Raw genomic sequence first — 10,324 nt, forward strand, 5'->3', positions numbered from 1 at the left:
CTGAGTCACATGCAGAGACAGAGGAACTGTCAAGTGTTCTTCTTGGAAGAGGTCCCTCAGGTCGTGGACATCCACTCAGGATGAACAGAGCTGGTCTACATCAGTGGTAGATTAGAGGGTGAAAAAAAGTTTTCGAACTGTTTGGTAAAAATTGGCAGTATTCTCCATGAGATTTCAGTCCATCTTAGTAGTAGCACATCCATCCTCGCTCATTACGTGTACATTAGACACTTTCCTCCAAAGTGGCATACCACGTTCAAGTATTTAGCTGAAACCTCTATCCAAGGTGACTTACAAGTTACCAGTTCACCTGAAACACATGTCTTTGCACCGTGGGAGGAAAATGCAGCACCCACACAAACAAAACCACACAGACTGAATGAACTTGTCCAGCCCAGGTGCTGTGAGGTTCCAGCACTAGTCACTGCACCACTACCATTACTGTGAATTTGCTCATTACCACAATGAACTCACTGTTATGTCCACACCATAGCATGGGTAATTGGACATGGTCTTCTGTGGTACCGTCTTCACCACCGTGGACATCCTCATCTCAGGTGGAGTTGCAGACTTGACACAAAACACACATTGTCTGAAACCGCTTGTCCCGAGCGGGGTCGTGGCGAACCGGAGCCTAATCTGACAACACAGGGCACAAGGCTGGAGGAGGAGGGGACACACCCAGGACAGGACGCCAGTCCATCACAAGGCACCCTAAGCAGGACTTGAACCCCAGACCCACCCCAGACCCAGCCAAGCCCTCGTGCCACAGTACCCCCTTGACCCAGAACAGAAACATTAAAATAATGTGAAAACAAAAACCTGGTGAAGTATGTGTCTCCTAAACACTTGAGCCTGACCAAGATGTCCATATCACCAAAGCAGTGGTCATTGCCCACTGTGTTGACCATTAAATGGCTCCATTATGGGAACATGAGAGCTGAGACATTACTGAAGAGTAATGTTTGTGTACGTTCAACACACCCTGTACCTGAGATCAGTTTCACTGGAAGCATGGGAGAGCTGCTTACATGCTGTTGTCCTCGAGTGCGACACATGCAATTGTTCAATACAGAGAAATGAAGATTATTACCACAGGTCAAAGGAAGCGCACACATTTTGCTACTTACAATGTCTGACCAAAAAGGAGTTAATTTTTTTTGCGGGGGGGAGTTCAAACAAGCTGGTGTTGTGGAAGCAGGACTACAGATTGTGATAAGGAGAAATGGAAACATTAAGCTCTTTAATTAAAGTCACTGATGGCTTCTTGGCCTTCCAACTCACAGTGAGAGAGTTTCTTCACTACATGTAGGTCTTCCTGTGCCTCAGGTTCATATTTTTCTACTTTCCCCAGCAGGGTGCCACAGGCACTCTGGTTTCTCCCACCTTCATGAGGCTAAATGCACTGGATGTGGTCAAGGCACAGCAGGTGAGAGCGCCCTCTAGCAGGAAGTGGAGACTCTACAACCGCTTTGGTATTTGAGGGTTAGGGCATTAGGCGACTACTTGGGATTTATTGTGCTGTAAAGCTTGCGTCATCTAATCACACAGGAAAGTCTGCCCCACATAAATCTGTTAATAAAACATGACATAGAGTCAAATTCACACACAACTGCTAGGTTAATGTGGAACAATACGGTCTTTAACTGAGAGAAATGCTCTTCGATGTTTTCTCAGATCAAATAAGAAAAATACTGAACATGGGAACAGAAAGAGGAGATCTAGTTCTTGGTTCAGAAAGTGTTTCCTCATGATATCCCAGATCTGGTACACAAAACCTCCAGCTTCACAAACCACAATCCAGAGAGGCGTAGCAGGGTTAGAAGGTGACAGGCGGGTAAAGCAGGGACAGGTAGGGCCTACCTGATGGTGTCTTCCAGTGTTCCTCTCCGCCGTGATGCAATCGTACAATCTTAAAGCTTCGTGTTCCAGTTCAGGGCAGGCAGACACCTAATCAGAGTGAAAACATTTGTCGACGTGTAAAAAACCTTGCTTGAGATTATGCAGTGTAATGCTCAATCCCTTTTTGCAAGCTCAGACATGCACACACCTTCCATTACCCCTAATCCCAGTCTGTCCACAGTGGCTGTGGGTCATGTCTGAGAGTTCAGCCAAAACATTGGTATTTGTGACAGGGAGCACTTGGACGCTCTGATTGCACGTCACCTGCACTAGTAGGTACGAGGCACCTTTAATTTCACTTCTACCCCAACTTGTGTACAGTGTGTTTGGCAATGTTTTGCAGAGCTCATATAAAGATTAGTAAAACATTGATCCACAACTGGCTCAGGCCTGGCAGACATGTGGACATATGATGGTAGTTTGACAGACATCTATAACAGCAGTGAGCAGGTCTTTCTCTTGGACGGAGAACAAAAAACCTCTCGGGACACGAAAAATAACAGGTGCTCCAATCTGTCTCCGTTAGTAAATTAATCCCATTCAAACACAAACAAGAGGGGGGGGACTGTGGCCAGGATTGTACACAAGGCAAAAACTTTTTAAAAAGGTTTGCAGATGCAAAATGGAATGCAGATCTTTTCAGCAGAAACATATATAGTGTGAAAAATTAACATGGACTAAACAAAATGCATGTTCAGTTTCTACCTACACACAAGAAGAAAAAGTGCACAGAAAGACAAAAAAGAAATGTAGAGCTAGAAGCATGTTGACCGAGAAATCAGTGAACTGAAGCCCATTTTTAGCATTTTTATGAATAAAAGGCCCTGAGCCCTTTATTAGACTGATCTGCAAAATGCAAGACAGATTAAGTGCTCTTGGAATCTCTCTTGGGTCCAGCAGAGAGACTGTGCTTCAGCCCTCGGCTCTAATCACCGAAAAGTCCACAACATCAACTGCCCACCATCCTGTCCAGGACTCCAAATCCCACAGCCCTTAAACCAGCTTAAACAGACGTTTCCAGCAACACTGCCCATTGTGTGGAGGAAGCCAGACCTTGCCCGTCTTTTGGTTGCCTATGTGTCCATTCTTGTCCATGTATTTCGAAAAACTTAACAATGCCACTGGCAATGTGGTCAGCATTGTGGTTAGTAGAGATAAACGGTAAAACACAAAACAGGACTGCAGTCACATTATCATCTTCCTTTTATGCACAACAACAAGATGGACAACAAAGCAGTTAAGGACTTGAAGCAACAGATTGTTCAAATCCAAAGTGGACATTTTCTGTCATAAAGCTCATACAGTAAGAGTGACAGCTGATGGCCCTCTCATTTTGCCACCAGGTTCTCATCAGTCAAACAGCAATCCATCATTAATGACATCCACGTTCTGCATGAAGCTCACCCTGTTTCACATTTGAGGGGTATGAATGGCTCAGGGTCCACAGGAATGGTCAAAGTCCAAGTCCATATTTGCAAATCCTACTTATATTGTTCACCAATTTTAGACAAAGTAAGGCACGGGGTTGAGGTTCACTGATTAAAAGGTGGCCTATCACAATCTGAAGGAATGAGTCTATACAAAAAATCTAATCAAATGATGGCGATAGATGCAGACACGGTTTAGCAAACCAAAGATATAAAGGAGAAAAATGCCTGGGATGATGTCCTGAGGAGGTTATGGACATAGACTGTTTTCAGTGCTAAATGAAGATGCTCAGGTAGACCAGGACACAGGAGACTACAAGTACAGCAGTGAAAGGGGGCGAAATGTACCCCTTGCTCTCGTTCCCCAAATGCAGAGGAAATCTACAGGCCCTCAGGGGACCAGGCAACTGACAAAACTGACCTCAGATGTGATCGTTGCTTCCAACATTATCATTATTACTTGTTACACACTGGCTTACAAATTGTTATTTTCTAGAATGCCCAAGAGGGGTGGGCAACCAATGGCCTGTGGACCCCCAGAGGCTTTTTCTCCCTCAACCTTCAGTTGGGAGTTTTTGTTCCTTTCCCTGGTGGCCAGTAGGTATACTTATAGCTCTATAAAAATACTTTATTAAGGTAGCCATTAGTCAACTGTCTTCTTTGCTTTGTTTGTATCTGTTTTTCTTGCTTTAGGCCTGTGTCACTGCATGAGAAGAGCGCTCTATAAAAATAAAAATAAATAAATAAAAACACGGGTCATCTACTTTTGCAGAAGAACAGAGCACTCTGAAGACATCAACTAACAAATTGTCAAGGGGGTTGAGGGTGAATGTCTTTACACCTTCTCACTGACTGTGCTGACCCGTGCAGGTCACCAGGCTGCTGTCCCCCACAGTCTCCCCAATCCAGTTTGACTGACGTTCCTCTGCAACCCCACGGAGAACTATATTGTGAGGGCTGGCAAGACGAGGTGTAATAGGGAAGGTTTAGGAATAAGTGAAGTCAGTAGTGAAGAAGAGGGCTGCAACGTGACACGTTGTTTGGCTATGAATACACATTCAAGACAGTGGAAGGGGCACTGGAGACTGGCACTGGACTTCTAGGATCATACTGAATATCTGGACCCCTGCCTTGCAGCGATGCCTAGTAAAACACGGTGTAACAAACTCAGTCCACGGATGACTAGTGTGTGAGCTGGTTTGTGCTACAGATTTTACAATTCTTATTTACTTACACTGACTAGCATTAATCGGCCCATTTAATTACCCTGCCACATAAATATTTACTTTATTCCACCACAGTACATCTCCAGAAATATTCCTGCAACATAATGTTGGGGTTTTATTGTAATTTATGTAAAAAAAAAAAAAGAAAAAAAAAAAAAGAAAAAAGTATTTGCAAATATGAAGGAGGTGATTGCACTGAGTGGTTCAAGCAGAAAGCAGTATACTCACTGAGCCAAAAAACATATTGAGTTGAGACCCCTGCCCTACAAGGTTAAAGTTTAGACATCAATGGGCTAACTCACACTGTGGCGTGAGGTGCTGAATGATCTAGGTGGTAGGGTCACTGAAAGTGGTTTCCCTTCATTAATACCTCTGCTTGTGTAAGCCATTGTTATAGAAGGAGGGAAAGACCCACACCCAGTCCGGCATCTCTATCGCCAGCACCCAGATAACAACGTCCTCTCAGTGCCGAACACACACAGCTCTCGCACAAACACTCGGGCACACTTGCACGCGAGCACAGGCGAAACGGATGCACAATCACATCTCTTAGCACAAACCTTGTTTCATTGTCATCGACCTAGAAGGTGTCGGTGATCAAATTCTTGAGGGAACACCCAGCATGGGTACCTCTTCTGATGGACTTTACCAGTGAGGACAAGAGCAGTAGTTGCAAAAGTAGAATGTGGTTCTACTGAGGACAATCACATTTACTTTACATTGAATAATACAATCACAGTGATATTTTTTTCCATTGTTCTCATACAGCTGGAGACTAATATCCACTTCTTGCTGTTAGAAACAAATCACACACACACACACACACACACACACACACACACACACTATCTGAAACTGCTTGTCCCAAGCGGTGTTGCAGCAAACCGAAGCCTAACCCGGCAACACAGGACGCAAGGCTGGAGGGGGAGGGGACACACTCAGGATGGGACTCCAGTCCGTTGCAGGGCACCCCAAGCGGGACTCGAACACCAGAGAGCAGGAGCCGGTCAAACCCGCTCTGCCACCGTGCCCCCCCATAGAAACAAATCAATTAGGAAACAAATGAAAAAGGAAAAAACTCCCAAGAAAAGTCAGAACACCTAAAAAACAAACACTTGGTTATTTCAGAGCAATTACCTCACAACTATGCTGTCAGATATGTCTAAATGCAGAAGGTAGAACACCAGCCATCTGGATGTTTTCTCTCACCCAGCCGGAGAGGTCTGACCCACTTGTGTAGAAAGGTTGAGCTATTGATGATAAAGGGGAATTAATGTGCAAGCCTGAAAATAATCTCCCTAGAACTGCACAAAGTGTGGATGGGGGGGCTCGCTTCCTATGTTTCTTTGCAATCACTGTACATTAGGGAAGGAAACATTTGCTTGTTTTGTGCTGTTTGCATTGATGCTTCATTTGCAGTTCAGTACAGGGCTTCTGGGCTGGGCCTCCCTGTCTCAAATACGAATAAGATGAATTGTTAAAGCAGGGTTCAAGAAGGCCAGAGCAGGCAATAAGAAAAGAGCAGTGGACAAGTAGGCCAGCAGGAAATGAAAGATTGATGGATATACAGAATATACACCCTTAAAAAGGTGGATTTGCTCTATGAAAGGTGGACGTTTAAAATCTAGAGGTCTAAAACATACATATTTTAACGCTTCTCCCTTTCCTACAAAGTTTCAGGCTGAATGAAATTCTCTTAATTTTCCATTTACTCCCCATTCTTAAAAATGGGGAGTAAAGCAACTTTTGGCGGAAACTGTTAGCAGCAATAAAGACATATCTGACATAAGAGCAGGAGAAGTGGACTATGGACAGAGTAAACTAAAGCTGAAAGACAGTTTTGCCCCAAAGAGTTCAATGGGTATGAACCCTGCATTATACACCTTTTTATACACACTTTTAACAAGTGTTGGTATCGGTTCTTACAATGCATCGAGGGAGACTTGGGAACAGGACCTTGACTTGTCTTTTAGCCCTGAATGGTTATCTATCCGTATCTGTAGGTTTTCCCCGACTGCATCTCCCTGTGCATCCAGGAATAAAACATCTAGCTCATTCACTGAATCTTCCTTATTCCCATGAGTCTTCATAGGATACTCCTAGGAACATCTCAGCTGTGTTTTAAATGGAAGGCTGTTCCAGGCACATTTATTCTGGGAATATGATACAACATGAGTTTACTGGAACGGGGTTCGCTCAACTTTACCAAAAGCCTTTAAAGTAAAACCTTTAAAAAGTTGGATTTGTCCCCTTCAATCTTCTCATTCAATCACAGCCTACATTTTTTAAGGCAGTGATGATAGGTAGTGTCATGGGGACGAGGGCAGGAGACCGAGGAGTTGGTGTGGACCCAATCGCGGGTTCGTTTATTGCGGCACAGACAAGGAGCAATCCGGGACCGTAGTCGGAACCAGGTGTTGGTCGTTCGAGGCGCAGGCCAAGTCTTGGGAAGAGACAGGAATCTAAGTTGATCAGGGGAGGCAGGAGATCTGAAACTGAGAAGGCAGCAAACAGGGAACGAAGGACAAAGGGCGAAGAGGGACTGGAAGGACGAGGAGGTGGGGTGGGGTGGGGTGGGGTGGGGTGGGGCGGGGTTGGCTTTCACAGGAGAAGCGGTTTGACTCAATGAGGTTCCGCAACCAGGTGAACCAGGACAGCGTCTTTCGTACTCAGCGGTTCTGATTCGGGGCAGTTGAACTCATTTGGCTCGAGGGCGTGGGTGTGGGCGTTACAGGTAGGCTGATTACTCTTATGTATTTTGCAGTATTTTATGGCTATGGAGTACACCCAAAGTTCCCTTTGTAAATATGTAAATGACAAAAGTTCTCAATTTTCTTCCGCTTGAAAAAGTAACATTTGATCATACATACATACATTCAGTGGAATTCTGGGATGTCTGGACAACCTTACGAAACTTATTAGACCTTGTTACATAATTTTGCTTGTGGAATAAAGTAAACTTCTGACATTGTCTTGTGCATGTAGACATATTTGCAAATTTTTGATGTATCATCTCTGCGTCTGTGTTGCTGTAACGCTATGCTGTTCATAAAACTCAAAACTAAAAAAGGTGAAAAAGTCTCCAGGAGCTGACAAATGCTGCACAAGCTTACAAGTCAGTGATCCGGAGAGTTTGCGGAGGAATGTATTTTTATTTTCAGTAATTTTAAATTATTTTTCATTGAAAGGTAGGTTGACATTATAAAATTCTGGAATTATGAAATAAAAACTAATCACACATTTAAAAATACCAGGGAGTTTATAAAAAAAAAAAAAAAATGCATACATATTTCTTCTTTGGACTCCTTCATATATGCTTCCAGCATAAGACAACTCAGATGTTATTACCACCTTCAGTTTTTACAGTTTTGAAAATGAAATGTGTCACATCAGAAAACTGATTATAATCCTCAAACATTGTAATTACAAATTGCACATATAAGATTTGGGTGATGATATACAAAACTGCAGGCAGAACTTAATGACAGCACAGAATAAATGTAAAGAGCAATTGAGAAGTTTGATGTGCTGTAGCAATAAATCTTCCAAATGCACTGCACCCTTTCAAGTTTGCTTGACAGGAGTTAAACTCTTACTGAAATCTGTCCATGCGAAGGACCTCTGCCGTAACAGTAATATTTACATTTACATACACAACAAACAACCCTTTCCACAAATTTGAACATCTCCTGTAGCTAACAAGTTCCTCTCCCTTTTGCCTCGAGCTGTCAAACAAATCCCGCTCACAACTGACAGCCCGCCACACGATTTTATTTAAATAACCATTTAACAAACCACTCAAATCTGGGTGGATGCCACCATTGCTCTATGTGCAAGTTTATCGAATACAGCGTGCGCAAGGTTTTCCGCAAACTGAGGTTGATCCACGGTCGGTGACGTACAAGCTGACCTGTTGCATGGTCAGACTGCGGTCTCAGGTGGTTTGAGTTGAAGGAAATTGCCTCGCTAATCTGCACTGGAATTTGCTCTTGGAAAACGGGACTCCTCGAGATGGGAGGGAGGGAGCCTGGCGAGGCAGAGGTACAACTCAGATGCAACTCAGGTGTAACTGAATGAAAGGCAGCAGCGAGAAACGTGCCACAGTGCAGCAGGAGAGCGTAACACAGTAGATGTCCCTGTGTGTATATTTGAGTGCATGCGTATCTGCGTTTCTTTATTTGCGTGCGTCCGTTCGTGTGTGCGTTTTGCGTACATGTGTCTGCCTGCGTGTGCGTGCGAGTGAAGGAAGGGTCCGCTCCGGAGTGTAGCTGCAGGCTGGAAGCCCCGGTTGGAAAGGCACATGCGGTTTTTGCGGATCAAAAAAAAGAAAAAAGTCAATTATAAACTCCTAACGGAGCGAAGCATTGCTAATCCTGCGATGAATTAAATTGACAAAACAGGAAAGGGGGGGAAAAAAAAAATCCATCTAAACTATTGACCGAGCTGAATTATGTGGCAGCAAAGAGGGGCAGGCGGTGGGGCCAGACAACGAGAGAGGGGAAGTGCTCTTCGCATAACACACAGCAAACGCATAGACGCAGCTCACCAGCATCGTGGAGGGGGCACTTCGTGGGAAGCGTTTCCTTTTACCCCGTTGTGGCTGAAGGACCCCCCGTCCCTGCCCCTAGTCCTCACCTTTATTCCCACGGAGGCCTCCCCAGGAGTTCTGCCCCTTCCGCTTCTCACAGCTCTCCAGCCTGTACTGCTCAACGCAATTAGAAGAGGGAAAAAGGGCCATTAAATACCTGCTCGCTCTTTTTTAACGACCCTTTTCTTAGCTCACCGTCTTTCCCATTTGCTCACTTGAATGCTTTGTTGAAGACAGGGGGCGTTACAATGGTTAGGACACATTTCTCAAGGCAGCATCCCTCCAGACGTTTCAACCCCCAAGCACATTCTTCCACTATTACACTACCAGATAGTAAAGGTTGACTGAGTCCTATGATGGAAGGTCACTGACGTCTCTTCACTTTGAACAGGCGTTTTAGTGCGCCTTCACCGACCATTTTAGATTCCTGGGTTAATTAAATTGTAAACCTGAGCAATGAGTCTGAAAGATGGTGGCCCACAACATGATAGTTCACCCATCATCATCCATTTTCAAATTTGTTGCTAAATCTAATTTGACATCTTTTGTGTTCCCCAACTTTTCAATATTGCCTGTACGTAATTAATTTCATATGTACTTTTTGTATTATTTGAGCTACACTAATTGCTTAGATTTATAGGCAAGCCCATTCATGTGTCAAAACAGTTTGAAAGTACACTTTTGCACCTTGTTGATCCTGCAGCTATGTGTGACAGATATTCTGTTAATCAGTGCAGAAAGCATGGAGTACCCTAGTCAAATGTCACTGAACCACACAGCTCCAGGCAGGACAGAGGATGTCTGACATATCTGCCTTCTCGATGTTATCCTTTTTAAAAAAACAGACAAGCACTGATCTGTCTGATGCTGTTGCCTGTCTGTACTGCAATGTGCATGACCCCCCCCCCCCCCCTTTTCTAGGAACCCTCTTGAAATGGCAGTTAGGGGAGGAGATTAAGCCGCTTGGTCTTGAGGCATGGAGGTGTATGATGGCAATGCTGGATGTCTTGCTCTGTGGCTTCATGGTGAAGTCTGTTGGATTGACTCCTTGTCTATGATCATAATAATATGCACATGGGTTGTAACATCTTGTCTTGTGTATGTTGAATGTTCAAGGGCAAGCTGAGATTAAGGTGAGTGAAACCAAAATAGACATGTTCTTGCCAGAGAAAGGGGAGCAG

Source organism: Scleropages formosus, chromosome 10, assembly GCF_900964775.1.
Source record: "Scleropages formosus chromosome 10, fSclFor1.1, whole genome shotgun sequence".
NCBI classification, from domain to species: Eukaryota; Metazoa; Chordata; class Actinopteri; order Osteoglossiformes; family Osteoglossidae; genus Scleropages; species Scleropages formosus.